At 32.6% G+C, this 19,718-nt stretch overlaps 1 long non-coding RNA gene across 1 annotated transcript in view; it reads right to left on the minus strand.

Moving 5' to 3' along the window:
- Positions 1 to 4,081: 4,081 nt before the first annotated feature.
- The window catches only part of LOC146998233 (uncharacterized), a 658,297-nt gene continuing 642,660 nt past the window's right edge, over positions 4,082 to 19,718 (minus strand). The window contains exon 4 of the long non-coding RNA XR_015040043.1: positions 4,082 to 4,164. This is a non-coding gene — a long non-coding RNA (uncharacterized LOC146998233). The remainder of the gene's footprint in view (positions 4,165 to 19,718) is intronic.

Below are 19,718 nucleotides of genomic sequence, written 5' to 3' on the forward strand. Positions count from 1 at the left end.
ACATGACCACGAAAATGCTTATGCAGCCCATTCGCCAGGATTCGAACCTTGGACCGAATTACCAGTGTTCAGAGACTTTACTACTCGGCCGCTGTTGTGCTTAGAGGTAGGCGCAGCACATATAGACAATTACGAAGTCGTTGCTTAAAACAAATATTTTTTCTATTTTGCAATTTTTTGTCTCCGTATAAGGCTCTGGAAATGAGTGATGAGTGTCAATTTAATGGATTTAGTGTCACATATGACACATGTGTCATAGGTTTGCCATAACTGTCCTGCCATTAAGCTAAGTTTAATTATATATTCAAATTAATTTAATAATGATGTGTATACTTCATTATTTGAGTAAGCTGTAACATCTCAGTTCTAATAATCCATTAAAAGTCGTAATAACTGCCTCTAAAATACTTCTAACGCAAAAAGGTATGGGAGACATAAAAGTAATTGCTACAGGGGTATGTAGTAACACGCAAGTTATTCAGTGTTTTTATATAAAAAGAAAGTGAATATTAGCATTTTCAACTAAATATGATTCTTAAAATGAGTCCTCTCACATAATGAGCCCGCTGAAGCGGGTAGCGAAAGGTTGCGTGAACATGTTTCATGTTAATGGCAATAAAATGTTTTCTTAAATTTTGATTTAGGGTTAAGTCGATCGTTTTGTAGGATACCTCTTAGTTCACTAAACAATTATTTTAATTTTGGTATCTTTTCTGAATTCTCTATTTTCCCTCGCATTTCCTTGCTAGGATGCAAATTAAGTAGGTGTAGAGAGTATTTAAACGGGTGAAACGAGACTGTTAGACAGAGCGTTATTTCGCTAGTGAACGCACGCTTGCTATTTTATCCTTAGTAGCGGCTACGTATTCTGACCGTCTAGGTAGTCCATCGCTGGTTTAGGTTGCTGAATCAGCCTGTTAGATTAAATTAAATTGTGTAGTCTAGCACTATCTCTTAACTTTTGCATTTGTTGTAAAATAATCATTTAAGTTTTCACCGAAAGTAGTCAGTGCTATTGTAAGCACGAAGTTTGTGCCTCACTGTTAAAGAGATAACTAAAAAAGGGTTAGCACCCTTTCCCAGTTGTAATTCACACCTGTGCGAGAATTCACTAGGTCGAACTTTGAGATTTAGACACATTTTATGATAGCAAAGAAAGTCAGATCTTATAGTTTTAAAATTCGAGTTTACCAATCTGTTTTGTATATATATTAAATTTTAAAATGCTGCTGTAACTTGTTTCTAAACGCAATAATTTTTTTTTAATAAATTAACAAAAATATCCCAAATCATACGATGAAGTAAGTCGTAGCGAAATCTCGGTAGGAATTCGTAACATGTTGCATTTTGCCACGAGATTTTAATTCATGCAGTTATATGTTCTACATTAAATGATTCTAAAAATTACTTCATTCTGTCTAGTTTTCTTTTCCAAAGTAAAAAAAAAAATATTTTTCCTCCTTAAATATTAGACTTCTTAAGACTTCTCCTCCTTCACTTGAAAAACAATCTAACAAAGCCCGATGCAGAATTATCTGCCATGCTAACTGACATGCCCGAATAAGCAGCATTGCAAACAGAATATTGAAAAAGAATAAATAATAAACCAAAACCAACGACAGAAAAATAAAGCAAAGAACTAGGGATAGAAAAGGTTAAAGAAAACATTCGAAAAAGAAAGCTAAGAGATAAAAAGGGTAAAAGAGAGGATTTTGAACGCAGGTTCTGAGATTTTGAAACAGAAAAGCGGTTTTATCTAATTTACAACAATGTCTACAGCAATCTCGATTAAGAAAAATGGGTGTAATTTGCTAATTGTGGGCAAATTTTAAACGTGTGAGAGGAAATAATCTATCATTTGTCTGCGTTAGCTGAAATTCGGATGAAGCCTGTTTGTTATGTTGATCGGTTTAATAATTTTATTTTATTTTAAACGCCTTGATATAATTCATTGTCACTCCACCAACTGATAATTCGAAATGTTTTTTCTCATTTAATTTTTCAAAAAAAGGACAACGAAAAAATATCTTTAACCAATGACGCGTTTATGTTACTATTTCTCCCACATGCGAGGCAAATTGTAAGAGATGAACACTTTTGAAAAAGTGTTTCTGGTGCTAAAATCAACAAATTTGCCTTTTTTATCTGATAAATTAATAGCAATGCAATTAAAGATGAAAACCTCATGTGGTCACCACACGACTTCCTTGTACGGCCTGTTCAATTATACACACTTTTCGTTCCATTTGATTTAACGTAGTTTTAATAAATTTTTAGTAATTTTTTGCATTTAATTGTATTTTCTATACAATTATTTTTCTTGAGTTTAATTAAAGTGAACTTTTATATATATTTAATCGTCTTTTTATAATGAATGTTGTTTGTATATAATTATTCTTATTCCTTTCTCACATTTGAAATTTTATTTTTACATTAACGTATTTTTGTACATTTAGTTTGTATATAATTGATAGTTCTTCACATCTTTGCATTTAATTACATTTTATGTATTTAATTTGTACATAATTATTTCTATTCTGTTAAATTTCGTTTGAATGCTTTCCTTTAAGTTTCCTTAACACTACAGCTATTTTATTACAGCGTTAAGTGTGTGTGTGTGCGTGATTATGGCAAAGCCTCGAGGGCTATCTGCCTAAGAGGAGGGATGCCTTCGTGGAGGACTTTCTAAGGGAAACTGGCTCGTATACACGTTACACATGGGGAAAACCACGAAAACGCCCATGCAGCCAGCCCGTTCGCGGGATTCGAACCTCGGACCGAACTACCAGTGTTCAGCGACTTTACCGCTCGGCCGCTGGTGGGCCATTACAGCGTTAAGTATTCGGCCTCTTCAAAAAGTTATGGAAAGCTTTTATAAAGCTATCCATAAATTTTTCTGTTCTAAATTTCTGGCATTATCGAGGTGCAGTTAATTGCAGTGGCGGCAATAGTCCTAAAACACATTCATTTTATTACCAGTAATTTATTAGAGATCATGAAATAGTGCTCTGTAGCAATCAATCATTGTTCTCCCCTATGAACTCCTTTTGTTACAAGTTCGAATTAAACAAGTAAAGATTTATTTATCAACTAAATTAAGAATCATATAACAATTCTTCTCATCAATTAGCAGCGCCTCTGCATGCGCGTTTCGCATGACAGCTTGCTGCGCACGGCGAGAATGAGTTTGAGATCCTGCCCCTGAAACCTCACTTTTATACTACTTGTAGAAGCCTTTTTAAAACATTTTTATACATAAATCAAAAACGTAAACATTGAGCTGAGCATGGCTTTTAATGGTGAAAGCTTTCATTTATAACGGGAAATCGTTTAAAACTTTCCCTTCAGTATATTAGAAATATCAAAGTATATTTTATCAAAAGAATGAAAAATCAGTACTCATTTTGGGATTGATACATACTAACTGTGTTAAATATCAGATAATGTACAAAATAAATCTATATATATATAACACGGAATGTTTTGAAATATTGAAATATATATTTTGTGACATTTAGTAATAAACTTTTAACATCGAAAGAAAATTAAGACACAAATACATATATCACAAAAGCACTTTTATAAAATATCGGCTTGATCTTTCAGCTTTAAGCGGTTATGAAAGACTTAAAATTCAATAAAAAAGAGCATCAGTATAACTTGAGATATGCTCTCGTTATGTAAACTGAAATAAATCCAGTATGCAATACATAGTTTAAGATCAAGGCATGCATTAAAACGTTAAATATCTTAAATAATTTTTAAAGTATTTTAATGAACAAATTTCTTTCGTTAGTTATATCAGCACAACAAAGAAAGCAGCATATATATAAATTTCGCTATTTGTTTTCAAAAACTGGACTTCGTAATTTTATACCAGAATTTTGTAAGATTAAGAAATACTTCCTGTTCAAGGAAAGAAGGTGAGTTTTGAATATAATATTCATTAATTTGCATTGGAGTTACCAATAATAAAACAGTATGCATAATGTAAAAGTTTTTATTCATGAGTATGGATAACTTCGAAGTTTTCATGTATGAAAACATAAATTTTTAACTTTTGGTAATGAGAAAACTGTTACCTTTCTGAAAGCACAAAATTCTCTAGGCGAACATTTCATGAAAAGTACTTTTACCACAAAATGACTTCAAATTAAGCACACTCTGTAAGAAATAAGAAATTTGAATTTAAAATTAAGGAATTTTATGTTGAAAACAAAAAACAAAATAATTTATAATAGACACAGATAGTATTTACCGCGTTATAACTAAATAATATTTAAACTCATATACCAGTGGAAGTGAGGGATATGGTCTATCTTCGATAGTAATTGTTTAATTGAAATTCCATCTATGTTTAATATTCGATTTATTTCCACTTCACAAACACCCAGAGACTAATGAGACTAGTCACATTTAATATTTAATATAATGATCAAATGATTCACACATCTTAATGTTCAATAACATTCAATATTTTCTGTAGCGTAACTTAAATGCTGCGTAGCTTAGAACAGTAATAAATTATCCCGATCACAACATTTAAAAAAAAGCGTCAGATAAATACAAACAAAGCAACAGAAAAAACTGTTAAATAATATCAGACGGGAAATGCTAACCTTAATAAGAATAGCAGCAGTAGTAAAATTAAAGAGTCAAGAATAAAGAATCACATATACGCAGTTAAAATTTAATTTTTCATCATGCAGCGATTCCGAAAAATAAGCATTGCCCTCGCCGGGATTCTAACACCTCTCGAATACGCGACACGAAGGCAAGCTAGAAGAAGGAAGAAAATACCTTATATAACCCCCCTTTTAAAGGGTGACTGGATTTAGGAGAACCACATACCAAATCCTGGTGGTGCCGAATTATTATCCACCACATTTTAGTTCGAGCGCTACTATAGAGTCGTTAGGTTTTTTTGAAGCAGGAGACAAGAAAAATAAGCAATGCCCTCGCCGGGACTCGAACCCGGACCTCTCAAATACGTTCCGAGTGTGCTACTTTACGCCATGAAGACAAGCTGGAAGGTAGGAGAAAATACCTTAAACCGAAACCCCTAGGAATTAAAATAATTAATTCGTTCTTGAACATACAGATAATACATACTGAATTTTAGCAACTATACCTTTTATGGAAAACACCAAAGAACTTATTACATCTAAGGGAAAAAATAGAAGTATTAAATAGATAAGAATAGACGGAAACTTAATTTAATTTTTCAATAACTGCACGAAAAGGGGCGAATGGGGTAAAGTGATGAGGAAATGGGAGGGAAGAGCTAAGAAATGATGAGGCAATTTCTTTCATTTTTTGTCTCTTGGAGCCAATAGATTGCTTGAGACTCATTGGGCTCCATTTCATTAAAAATTTGTCCCATGTGATTTGTTGTTGCCTATCTTTCAATTTTTGTTTTCTTAAGAGAGTATGGCATTGTCATTAAAAATGCATGTCCTGCACTTGTTACTGGTTCATCAGGGCGATATCGTTAAGCGAAAGCTTTGCAACATGCCTATCCTACAAAATTTCTCGAGTAAAGAAATAGGATTATCTTTTCTTTCTTTCTCTTCCTCCGAAGACATTTCTCTCACAATTGCTTTTCAATGATATTTTTGAAATGGTTAGTTTCTTCTCGTTGAGGTAGTTTATCGATCATTTCCAAGACCAAGCCTAGAAAAACGCTATCGTACTCAGCAAAAAAACGCCCTAAAGCACTCAAAGTCTCTGCCTGCAGTACTATCAGGTTATTTATCAGGTTATCAGGTACTCTTATCAGTGGTTAATGAGACTTAGGCTGCGGAAAATATTAAAATAATGTTTACTGAAGTATTTGAGTTTTAACTGTGCAACAAAGCTACCTCAAAAACTTCTGAAAATTATTTATTGCAAACTCGTTATCAAAGGTTTCGTTCATAACTCGTTATCAAAGGTGTCTTTTGTGAGGTTAATATGTTCGTGAACTGATTTTTTCTTACTGTGAGGCGTTCGTGATTCGAAGTTTCATTGTATGCGCATTTCAAAGTAAATATTTTCTTTATAGTTCAGTACGCATTTTATTTTCTCAGTTACTTACACCTTCATTAAGAATTACACATTATAAACTCCTCTCCACAAATGTGATATAAAATTTCTTTGTCGTTACATTCATGCAGAAAATTTTCCTAATTAAATTAAGAAATGTTTAAAAAATGCGGACATATTATATACAGTTCATCACATTACCTGAAGTTGCAGTAAACTAAAGCGCATAGAAGCAACTGGAATATGATGAAACCAGTTAAATTCTTGCACGCAAGTAGTAATTATCTAGAAAATATGCTTTGCGTTCACATAATCAAAACAAAGGGGATTTTTATCCACGTTTTTCCAAAAACTTCGAAATAAATCCGAAGAAATAAAGGATTGTGAAAAACTGAGCTTCAAACGTTTTTTCTATGAAGCGGGAATGGCGAAACATTAAACTCTTTTATTAAAACTACCTTCTGTTTAATATTTGATGAATTTTCTTTACTGCAAAATCGGGCTTAGGTTTGATGAATTTTCGATCAAACTGCCATAATATGACACTGTTTCCTAAATGTGAAGATGTATTTTTGATGAAGAAAGTATACAAAATAACCCTTATCAGATTAGATTAGATTAGATTAGCTTGTTTGTAATTGAACATAGCAAAGGTATAATTTCCTTGCTGAAACAAAGGTATAATTTCATTATGATTTTTTTATTATTAAGAGTTACAAGTCAAATAAAAGTGCAAAATTAATTATTCAGACAGAATTATGGATTAAAATAAGTGAACCCAAATGAGATTTCCAACTTTCCAATTAAAGAGACACGATAATTAATCATCCAAATAGTGCTTTAATGAATTAGTGAATACTGCTTAAAGCTACAAAGCGCCCTGAGAATAAAATGAATAGTAGGTTTATAAATTCTTCGAATCCTGCTTTATCTATTCTCGATTAAAATTCATATTTCCGCTAAATTCGGTGATATAGCATTTGGATTATATTTTAGGTACCTTTTCACGATAGGAAAGTTGCAGAAAAGAAATTTTCTAAGTAACATTTTTCCATAAGTCAGCAAATGAGTTTCGATCTTCTTTGAACGATTAAAGCTCTGTCTCTTTGTTCTTCTTTAAGACTCAGCAGATTTTTTTGCTTTTATTTCTAGACAGAGGTTACGTTGTGCGCCGTCTTAGAACTCAAAATTTCTTTGCTTTTCATAAGAGGGAATCACGTAGGAAAGGTTTAAGGATTTGGATATTCTATGAAGATTACATATGCATTTTGCTTTCGAAACGAACGTAGAAATCATTGAGTTTGATGCATCACATGATAATATAAAGCCGCTTATAAAACGTGAATAATCAAAAAGCGAAAATAATTAGGAAATATTAAACAGTTTTATTCATTTTCAAACATATTTTCATTTTATCAAACGTATTCTACGTATGGAATAGAGGTTTAATCTAAAAGAAACAGATGTAAATTGATTAATGCTTATAAATAGAAAAGTGTTTGTTTTTTCGAGAAGTATTTAGTACCGGTTTGTAGAATACGTCTCAAGTTTATGATCTTTTCCTTTTGTTTGGCTTTATAACATAAGCGTAATTGACGCCATTAGAACAATACACCTAATAATAAAGTAAATCAATCTTATTGTGTGCTTTAATAACTAAAAGCTGTTTACAACTGCGATCATTGTTATCACTGCGATTTCTGTTTTTGTGGAGATAAATCAAGAACCGTGTATTCGTTCCTCTGCTTTCGTTGGTAATTTGAAGAAAATTTATCATAAAATGTTTTGTGTCTGGTGACATCGGCATTCTGAGATGCGTTTGAGAAGAACCTGAAGAGCGATTTAATATCAATTGTGTTATAAAAGGGTCACACGTAGAACGCGTGTAATTTAATCTTGGAAATTTCTGATCTTATTCTTCTGGTACTGTTTTTCAGGTGTGCTATTAAATTCATTCTACTATAAAGCTTTGAAGGATCCTGTTTCACTTCGCTTAGACGAATCCTAAACTTAAGCTAATCAAGTATTTAATTTCAAGCAATTAAGCATTTATTTTGGTTGCTCAAATATTTATCCAAATATGAATTTAAATTTTAGCTAAGAGTAAAGAATCTACATAAGGTTGATTTAAATTTCAATTCTGTATTTTTGTGTTTATTTGATCGCAAACGCTATTGAGCTTAAATGCAAAAGTGTTGAATAATTTCCATGAAATACGTCTCTTTTGTGGACAAAAGAAAGCGAAAATTATACATATATACTAATCAGAGAAAATGCATGTTTTGAAATTAGTAACATATTTGGTTAAAGGTGATATTTCCATTTTCTTAATAATCATATTATTATAAATATATATAATGCAAATATTTATTTTGGTTTTTATGTACGTTTTTTATACATTTGATTTGTTATCAATTGCTTTTACATTATAAGCCATTAAAATTCCTACAACACAAATGCGGCATTTAACAAATTGTAAATTTGCATGAAAGGTATTAATGCTGGAATATGCAAATGATTGGGATTCTAGCTCATGCGTTCAAAGCAGGTAGGAGTAACGCCATCTATATAGTGTATAAATGGATCACACAGCGGGTTTCTCATTTCGAAATGATATACGGACGTTGGTTATTTGCGTAAAAATCATGTTATGCTTCGTGAAAGAAGAAGACACTCTTAATAGCATATTTCGGAATTGGAAAGGAGAGACAGGATTGTGTACTATTTGGACTGAGTTTACAATACATTCTACAATATTGCTGCTCGTATTGGGCGGGATCTCATGACTGTAAGACAAATATAGGGTCACTGGGTCCAGGAAGAGCATACTGAACGCTTAAGATGACAAACATATTGTCCTCTCAGCATTCCGGGATCGTACAGCCACATTACATATACTGTGTCAGGAGCTTGGCTCAGGTGCAGTTTCCGCATGGACAGTGCAATGAAGTCGCAGCACCACGGACTGTCAGCAGGGCGAAAATTATTGCAGCCTTCCTTGTAGTTGCAGCAGAGACAGACGCGCCTACAAATGGCGCAACGAATGACGATACTAGACACACAGAAGTGGCATCCCGTCGTCTTTTCAGACAATGCAGCATCATGATTGGTTACAGCATCATGATGCAGTATATATATGTGGAGACATCGAGAAGAACGAGAGCTACCAGCTTGAACACGTCAACGTTATTCGGTCTCAACACGTGGGCGTACTGGTATGGGTGCCACTGTGTACATATCTTAGTCAATTCTTGTTCGCATAGCCCGTGTAGACAGCCGTTGTTGCAGAAGATCCGTAGCAGTGTTCTAGATTCGAAAACTTTGTTACGTCATTCATCAACAAGACAATGAACGACCATATATTTCCTGTACTCTCCTCATATCCCATGACACAGAGGGTTTTCGTTTGCTGCTTTGTCCAACACGTTCTCAAGATCTCTCACCCTTTGAGAACATATGGTTATATGAGAGTTTGGCAAGGAAGTACTCCTGAGCCATTACGACTGAGGAACTCTGCTGCACAGTTGAGGCCACATGGAATAATATAACCCATGTCTGTCATCAAAGCTGAGTTCGACTCGATGCCCAGCCGGATTATAACCGCCGTTGCTGATAGAAGTGAGCTCTATATTCTGAATTCTGCACGGTGCATACCTCAAAACATCTACAAATCTAACCACGACTTACTTCCATTATATTGTATATGAACAATAAATAAGATTCTGCTAGTTTCTTTTCTTCCTGAAGTAGTAATTTTAATGGCTAGCAGTGCATTTATTTGTTTGGGACATTCTATATACAAATTTCACTGCGATTTTTATTTAATCGAAATGACAGTCTGTTTTGTAAGTGTTTATTTCTTTCCTTATGTTATTTATCTTGTGATTTTAAACTGATCAATGTTTGAACAGTATAGTGATGCCTCAGTTAGAACCCAAGATACGGGCAAAAACTTTTCTGATGGACATTAGCGACGAATTTGGTTGATGACATTTAGCGATTTCTCACTAAATATATGCATCTTGTAGACCTTCTGGAAGTTTTCAGAAAATACATTTTCGAAGCACTCCAGGCCATTTACTAGATGCTTCTAGAAATTCCAGGACAATCTTATATTTGTGACCATGTTGGAAAAATCAGTTAGTGAAATTCAATCATGAAAATGCGACTGTATTGAGCACCTTGAATTTCAGATATCGCTCTATGAGTATTCTTGTGATATGCGATATTTATCGTGTCTTAAAAATAATTTTATTTATCTTTGTTTTTTGTTCCTGAGCTATTTATACACGTTAACTTTGAAGGAACTCTTATTTATTTTGACAAAGTATCAATTTCTTCTTGCTCAGTGTCATTTATTTTTAGAGGATCTCGACGAAATCGCAGTTGTCCAACAATATATATATATATATATATATATATATATATATATAATTTATCAAGCATAGCAGTAATAACAATTTTGGTCAAGAAAACATCTTGCGCAATATGCTGCAAAATAAGTAAAAAATAAAAATTGTAGAAAGCTCGCCTAAAAGTTACCAAGAGCTGCTGCTCCAAAAGGTTAAAGACGTTTTCAAAAATTAATGGCCAAGTTTTTATAGTTTAATGGCCAAGTTTTTATAGTTTAAGCTGAATTTGCCATTTTCACTTCGAAAGAATTTTTTCCTTCCTTCTACAAGCCAAACGCCATTTTTTGAGCTCTTCACACGGTTCCCGAGGTTTCCGGCCCCCTCCGATAATAGGAGACGAGTTACAGATAACGAAAATCACTTCATTGGCTAAACGCCCACAACTCTTCGCTCCCCCCTACCTACGTCATCCAAAAATAAGACGCTTGAATTTAGCAGCCATTTTTCTGCATGTTTCCAGAGGGACAGCTTTACATCGCCAAAGGTCAGTTTTTTGTTTCTTTTGTTACAACTTTTTCTTGGTCTTAGCAAGACCCACTGAGTTGTTCTTTTCTCAATTTTATTTTATATTGATTATTAACTACAGGTTTTCTTACAGTTTCATAAAATCTACAGTTTTTAAAAATTAAATTGTTAATCTTTAAGCTTGCAGGCCCAGCCCGAATATATTTGTATTTTTAGGACTAATAGCTCATCGCTATTTATTTTCGTTTTGATTTTAATTCTAGACTAGATTTAGAAAGTTTGATTTTGATTTACATATTTTAACACCTTAATGTGTCTTTCTGAGCGGACGCGTCGGGAAATTGGAAGAGAGAATTGAGACTATTAAAATTTCCAAGACACTTTGTCAAAAAAGTTTTTAGCGAAAAAGTTTCAATTGTCTGTTTCGGCGAAACGCGTAATGGGGTTAGCTTGATTCGACGTTCAAATAATTGAAATTTCCCTTGAAAAGTCTGTTTGGATGTCGAATTGGGCTAATTTACCATTTTCCGCTTACTTTTTAACTTTTTCTGTTATTTAATTTTATTGTATTTATGTTTTACATGTCTAATGATTTGCTTTTCATGTGTATTAATTTTTGAAAACGTCTTTAACCTTTTGGAGCAGCAGCTCTTGGTAACTTTTAGGCGAGCTTTCTACAATTTATATATATATATATATATATATATATATATATATATATATATATATATATATATATATATGCTTCCAAAATATACCTTGTTTGTAACTATTGAAAGGAATCAGTGTTGTAGTGTCATTATTATTTAAATAACCGTAATAAACTTATTTAAATATTTGGTAGTTTTTAATTTCAGTAATTATATCAAATTTTCAATGTTTCATTATGTAAACTTGAAAATTTGTATTTAACTTTAAGAAAAAATTAGGTGAGCATTCAGTGTATATGCCCTGATTCCAGGAATTAAAATAATTATAAAATTACAAAATTATTTAAAAATAATAGTTGATGCACAAAAAGCACAGTAACGGTAGCCTTCACATGTTTTACAAGTAAATAATATAATAGAGCATTATTTTTTACTTGCGAATCCTGATTTTGCCTAGGTAAATATTGCATTCTTACAAACAAAGCCTACCAGTGGCAAGTGGGCAAATACGTTAAACCCTGGTAGTCCGGTTTTTCAAATACCAGCTTTCGAAGTGCCTGCCTGGGAATAGGATTTCCTGATTTGCCAATCTGTAACATGAGCACAAGCCAGTTGGTTTTAAAATATCTTTTAGTTGGTTTTAAAATATCATCCCTCAAGCAGATAACCGCAATGAGCATTATGGTATTAAAATAATCGAATCTTACAATGTTAGATGTACCACTTTAAAATTCATCCTTACTGTTATCCACATTACTACAAGAGAAATTCGTCTCCCATTCCATGCTAAATAAGAAAATTTAATTGTTCCCATTACTTGATTTTCTCAGCTACATATTATATTTCAGTAATGGTAAATGAAGAGTGTAAAGGGCTAAGTATGATGAACAAAGTAATTTAATCTAAAATGGGAATTCTAAACTTTCGAACTGTAGATTAATTAGCTGTTGCTACTGTTTAATACTTAGTTATTGGCATACACGTAATGATCAACGATAATCTGTGAAACTGAGGTGCTGATGTGAGCAACAATTAGTGCATTAAAATTTCCCTTTCAACTTCTTTGAGAAATTAACACTGTCGGAATTGCTTCTCAGAAACTATTCGCAAATTTAGTTAAATTAATTCTGCTTAGTTAAATTAATTTTGAATTAAGCGTTATTTTGGAATAATTTTGAAGTAAATTTTGTGTTATAGAAATTGAACAACCACAGGGATCAAACTGCAAATATTGAAATTTTAAACAAAATACAGAAATAATAATTTCAGGAATGTTTTATGGTCTAGTACTTAGCTTCAGTTCCTAAATTATACGCAAACTGTTAGATGCAGAAAACACCCTAAAACACAGAACCAATATATTTCTAACGTTGATTATTTTAATTAATATGATGGTATGAATCAAACTTTAAAATTAGATAAAAACTAAATATTAGATAGACTTTTGCTGCTGTATGAAATTTTTAAGAATATGAAACCCTTGCAAGCGCAAAAGTATTCTGAGTTCAATCTATAGTGTTGCTTTACCAAGCAATATTCGGCCATTTGTTGAGCCTTGTTTTCCATGCAGTTGATATAATATATCAAAGAGCATCTAAATACTATATAATTTAATTATGTTTTCAATAATTACTGCAAAACACTCAAGAATCACTAAATTAGGCCTATTTCTAATACTATTCTTTTATCTAAAAAGAGGAATTGAAGGTACAAGTAAAAAGTCTTAAGTAACTTAAAAATAAATCAAAATTATGAGTGTCAGCGTATTTGTTCACATGTAATCCTTCGCTAATAATGCTGATACTCCACATTTTTGACTTCGCTTTTAAATTGAAAGCCCATCCATATTGTTTATACGCTATCTACAAACAAGTATTTGAACACCTGTGATAGAAAAGAAAAACAAAATTTATTCATTAGTAGGTAGAGCCTCCACGAGTGGAAATTACTGCCTCAATCCTTCGAGGCATGTTTTCTATAAGTCTTTGTATGACGACCAGTGGTATTTTCTTCCACTTGGCTTCGGAAAGACATGTAAGTTTCTTCACCGATATTGGGCGGTTGTTGCAATCGGCAATATAACTCGTTCCAGAGGTTCTCGATAGGGTCAGGTCTGGGCTCTGTGTAGGTCAGTCCATTTAGTTAACCATGCCAGTTCATGTCGTCCTGAAAATAACATTGTTTTAACCCGTAAAACTGCTACAAAACAGGAAGAATGTCATCCAAAATAGTGCGGTAGGCGTCGGTATTCAGCTTACCATGAATTTGGACAAAAGTTTCAGCCATACCAGGAGAAACACCTCCAGATCATAACTTCACTTCCGCCGAACTTTAGTGTGGGCAAAATGCATTATGGCATAAGGCGTTATCCATGCACACTCCAGAGGCAGACCCCGCCATCTGAACGGCAAAAGGTGAACCTTGATTCGTTGTTCCCGAGAGCCTATTTCCACATTTCATTTTCAAAGTTTGAAATTTTGTTACTCATGATTTAAATCCAAGTCCCCTTAAAAAGTTTTTTTTCATGATTTACATTCAAGTTCCTTTAAAAGACAGTTTTCGGAATATGGGTTCCCTCTTTTTGATATATTCTACTAAATTTATATTAGGAGATAATATAATCAATATTTCTTTATTAAATAAATTATTATTATCTTACTTTGCAGCTATTGTGCAGGTATTAGAAAAACTTGTTTTCGAATTCATTAGTATATATATATATATATATATATATATATATATATATGTATGTATAATAGGAAGAAATTTTTTTGATATCACTAGTCAGTTTCAGCTCCTGATTAAAAGAATGTACATAAAACATAAAAATCTAATAATATGGTAACATAAAAAATCTATTGTGGAGACTGTATGACTTTGTACAGCATATAAAATTATGAAATTTTTTGCTGCACTTCATTTAAACATTTTTGCTCAACGTATTGTAACTTAGCTAACCGATTCCTCAAGGCAAGTTGAAAATGGTTCCAAAAATTGCAAATTTTAAAATTAAATATCTCGATCAATTATTGTCATACTGTGGTGTTGCTGGTCGTGATCGTATAAAGTGACGATACTAAGAATATCAAGTACCAATTAATTTTGCGTAAATACTTCAACTAAACTTTGGTGTTTCGTACATTGCATAATCATTACTAAATAGATTAACAAGACTTACCCACTGATGCATGCATGAGCCGATTATTTTCTTTTTCCAATCACATATTTATTTCAATACACATACTTTCTGGATTAAATAAGACACATTTATCACACACATATACATACTAAAATATCATAACTTAGATACTCGCAATGCGATAACTCAAATGGAATGTCCGTGGAGTGCCGACGCGTGACTATTCGCGCAATCCTGTTCCATCGAATAATTTTGCGGTTGAGACTTGATCCATTCTATCTTCATATTATCGCGCTGTCTGGTTACACACTTATAAGCTCTTCTTTTTTCCTTTTACATTCATATGATTTTTACACACGTCGCACGTGGTGACACATTGCTGGTCAATCACATCTTGAAGTCGAACAGTTACTTATATTCTGCTTGCGCGTTTATTTTATTCACAAATTCCACACACTTGCGCGTATATTATATTATTCACAAATCAAACTTCTACTTTAAGTACTGGATTTCTTCATTCTGCTTCTTTCTCGGCAAAATTAGACAGGAACAAATGGCGACTGCTGAGTGTGTGTGGCCCGAAGGCCCACACACTCGCTAAACTCGACGTCAGGCTCTGAGGGGAAAAACGAAAAAGAGAGAGAGACAAACCAGTCCTTCCAGTATTTATACCTTTCGACGCACGTGCTCGCGCGTGATACCGATACAAGAATCGATGTAGCCACAATGCTCTCACATTCCCTCCGGCCGAAGAAAAAAAAATGTCCCATCACTGGACAAATGAAATCCCTCTCTGCTGGACACACTTGAACTTTCGTCTGCATTTCACACCAATCTTTACATCATTTGCAAAGGCACTGCAGTTCATCATTTCGTTGGCACTCCATACATTCCTCATTCTATGAACACAGTTGAGCTTTGTATGCACTATCACACATATTTCACGTTAATATTTCACATTGTTTGAAAAAAAAAACACAGCATTTTAAACATTTTGTGATATATATTTTTTACATTAGTATTATTATTTTACATACTCATGCATGTCTACTCTTTCCTAAAATATCACCACAGATGCGATTCCAGGCAATGAAAATTTGGCATTTACGACACATAATTTACAATTCACATATGATTAAATATCCAATCAATCACTTAAACTAAGAACATTTGCATTATCAATTTTGATGGAACTCCTCTTAACCATTGTTTACCTTATTTCATTCTTTACATTTTAGAATCACATTCACTATTCCATTACATAGCTACTTTTATCATTTGATCATATTCATTTTACATATACATTTCATATACCAATATGTCATGACATTGTTACAAGCTACATTTGTATTAGATCCACTACTAAATTACATACCTTCAATTTGATTCAGCAGTAAGACAAGGAGATTAGAACCACACTCTTTTTTTTTTTTTTTTGCTACCTAGTAATCAATGAGACCCTGCATAGTACAACTCAATTCTTCTGGTATATGGACCAGCCAACTCTACCAAAATCGTGCAATTAGCGCTTTATTACACTAAATTGACCCATACCACACATGATCATCATTCATTATCTAGCTTGTACACATGCTACATTCTAATCATAATCACGTCTTTACATTTTTTTTTTTTTTTTTTGGATTTGCTGATCTACAATTAACAATTGTGTTACACTCCTAATCCTCATTTTGTGTTGAATCTACTCTTGAAGGCTTTTGTAAAAACAATTTACTTACGTGAACTTTAGTGGTTTTATTCTCTAATTGTATTATATAATTATCATTTCGTAGCTTTTTAATGATCTCATATGGCCCCTTGTATTTTGGATGTAGCACCCTCCGATCAGTAAATTCCTGCATAAAAACTTTATCCCCTGATTTCAATTCTGGAATTTTTCTCCCTTTCAAATATTTTTTTGCACAATTAAAGTATTCATCCTCATTTAATTTTACTTGTTGCTTATCACTACTCAATTGTTCCTTTATTCTTTTGGAATATTCCTGGAAATCTTCTGCTAATTTATGAGGATCATTGCTATCTATGGGAGTATTTAATGTTCTACCAAAAAATAGTTCTGCTGGTGAAAATTGAGTTACAGAATGTTTAGCATTATTATAATACAGTTTAAACATCAGTACTTTTTGTGGCCATTCAAATATTTTGTTTGATATTGCTGCAATTGATTCTTTCATTACCCTGTGAACTCTTTCAATCAACCCATTGGACTGTGGATAATAAATTGAACTTTTTCTGTGTTCTATTTTAAGCGATTTTAAAAATTGAGTAAATTCTGTGGAACAAAAATAGGAACCGTTGTCTGATAACAAAATTTTTGGAATGCCAAATCTGGCAAAATAATCATTTAAAGATTTTATGATGGATTGAGAAGTGCAGTTGTTTAACGGAACTGTTTCCAAATATCTGGAATAATGATCAATGATAGTGAGTACATAAAACTTATTATCTATGGATCTTGGCAGTTTACCAACTATGTCTATAGCTATCATCTCTCCAGGAGCAAGATCTTTCTTAGGAATTAGACGTGGCAGAGTGTTGTGAGGTCTAGACTTATTTTGTAAGCAATCTGAACAATTTTCTACAAAACTTTTCGTATCGCTGTACATACCTTTCCAATAATACTTTGCCTTTACAAACTCGTATGTCTTTTGAATACCAAAGTGAGGCGCATGAACTGTCTGTAATACATCTTTAATTAATGCCTTAGGAATCAGAATTTTATTCTGGATACTTCTGTCTTTCTTTCTCATATTTACAGGTTTTAATTTTATCATTACTACATCTGTATGACTATCAATAAAATATTGTTCTACACTTTCTTTGTGGTTATCCTGTAATTTTTTTATAATTGATTTTATGTCTGGATCACTTTGCTGTTTACTAATTATGTTTTGAATAGACAAATTATCATTGGTCTTAAATATATTTACATTGTTTACCACTACATCCTCTGAAACTCTTGACAAGTAGTCTGCTGGGTTATTTAAACCTAGGAATATGCTCCATCCTGTATTGAAATTCCTGTAAATATAACAACCAACGTGCTACAATATCTGGCTGTTTGTCAAGACTAATATGGAAAGTCAGAGGTTTAGCATCCGTTAATATTATAAATTTTTTCCCATACAGATGTTCGTGAAATTGCTTTACTGATCTGAAGATTGCATAAAGTTCTCTCCTAATTGAAGGATATCTAGCCTCAGCAGGTGTTAAAATTTTTGAGTAAAATTGTACTGGGAAAAACTTTTCATCAGTTTTTTGCATTAATATGCCACAAATGGCTGATCTAGAAGCATCGGTTACTAAATATAAAGGTTTATCATTTTCTATGTTTTTTATTGTGGGTTTTTCTAAAATTAATTCTTGTATTTTATCTAATGCATTTTGGCATCTCTCGTTCCACACGAATGGTATATTCTTTCTTGTTAAATTTACTATTGGCTTGACAATTTCTGCATAATTAAAAATTAAGTGTCGAAAATAATTTACCATGCCTATGAATGTTTGAACCTCTTTCACATTTCTTGGCCTAGGAAATCTGGCTACTTTCTGAATATTCTCCTCTGAAGGAGCAAAACCATTCTTATTAACCGAAAAACCTAAATACGTAATCTCTTGTTTACATAACTGCAATTTGGCTGGGTCTAATGTTAAATTAAATTTTTTTAACTTGTCAAACACCTTTTGTAAAATAATTACTAGTTCATTTATACTGTTAGCTGCAACAATTATGTCATCTAGAAAATATTGTAAATTTGGACCCTGCAATTCACCTAAACATTTTGATATTAGAGTATGGAAATAAGCAGATGAATTTTTTGCACCAAAAGGTAACCGAGTTGGTTGAAAATTGCCAAGTTCCGTGCAAAAGGCTAATTTTTCGTTATCTTTCTGATCTAACTTTATTTGAAAAAATGCTGACTTAAGATTTAGTACACAATAATAACTTTTACCTGCTATATTATGCAAAATATCTGAAATCTTAGGTAGACATATTTGATATGATTCAGTTATGCAATTTAACAATCTATAATCTACTGCCATTCTAAATTTTAATTTGCTAGGATCAGTATTCGGTGGTGCTTTCTTTTTGACAAAAATTACTGGAAAACTGTAACTCGATGTCGATGGCTCTATAATACCTGCTTCTAACAATTTGGCTATCTCCTCTTGGGCATATTTTTTAGCAATGCGAGGAATAGTGTATGGTCTAGTTTGAATTGGAAAGTTGTGTAATAAATTAAATTGTGGCACGACAGCATCAGTCTCACCCAGAGTGGTGTAAGATTTTGAAAACACAGCTGAATTTTTCATGAGCATTTCAATCATCTTATTTTTTTGTTCTGCTTCTAAATGACTTAAATCAAAATCATCTGGGCTTAATTCCTCCTTTCTTAATTGTTTAATTTCTTTTAAAGTTATATGGTTAATCTGCAAATTTTGTTGCTCTCTAGGTTTTTCAAATTGTTTTTCTTCGACTTTATATACCTTACCAATCTTTTCACCCTTTCTTAGAATAATTGCGGCATTGGAATTGTTTTCAATTATGGTGAATATATATTGCCTGTCACTGATCTCATGAATTGAATCAGTCATACCTATCTTGCCCACTTTTCGCCTGTCTGGTGAGAACATTATTTGCTTTTCTTTCTGCATATTAATTGGAATGCTTAACTTTACTATCTCTGCTGTATTTGGCGCAATTCTGGTATTCAATACTACTCTTACAATACCCGACTCCTCTGGTCTACTATTCTTGTCTACCTTTTTTGCATTAATATTAGTACAGTTTTTTCTTTTGTCCAAAAGATCAAAATATGTGTTATCAATGATTAACTGTCTTTTATCTGCATCTATAAGTATCTTATTTTTTTTGAATGAAATCATACCCTAAAATCATTTGATAATTTGTGTTCCAATTATGTTGTGTAACAAAAAATTGGTTGGCAAGCCATTTATTTCCTAAACGAAATTTTAAGTTTACAGCAGATACATACGGGATAGTAG

Source organism: Stegodyphus dumicola, chromosome 3 (genome assembly GCF_044657685.1).
Source record: "Stegodyphus dumicola isolate Sdum_Otavi_A_Nest chromosome 3, ASM4465768v1".
In the NCBI taxonomy this organism is placed as follows: Eukaryota; Metazoa; Arthropoda; class Arachnida; order Araneae; family Eresidae; genus Stegodyphus; species Stegodyphus dumicola.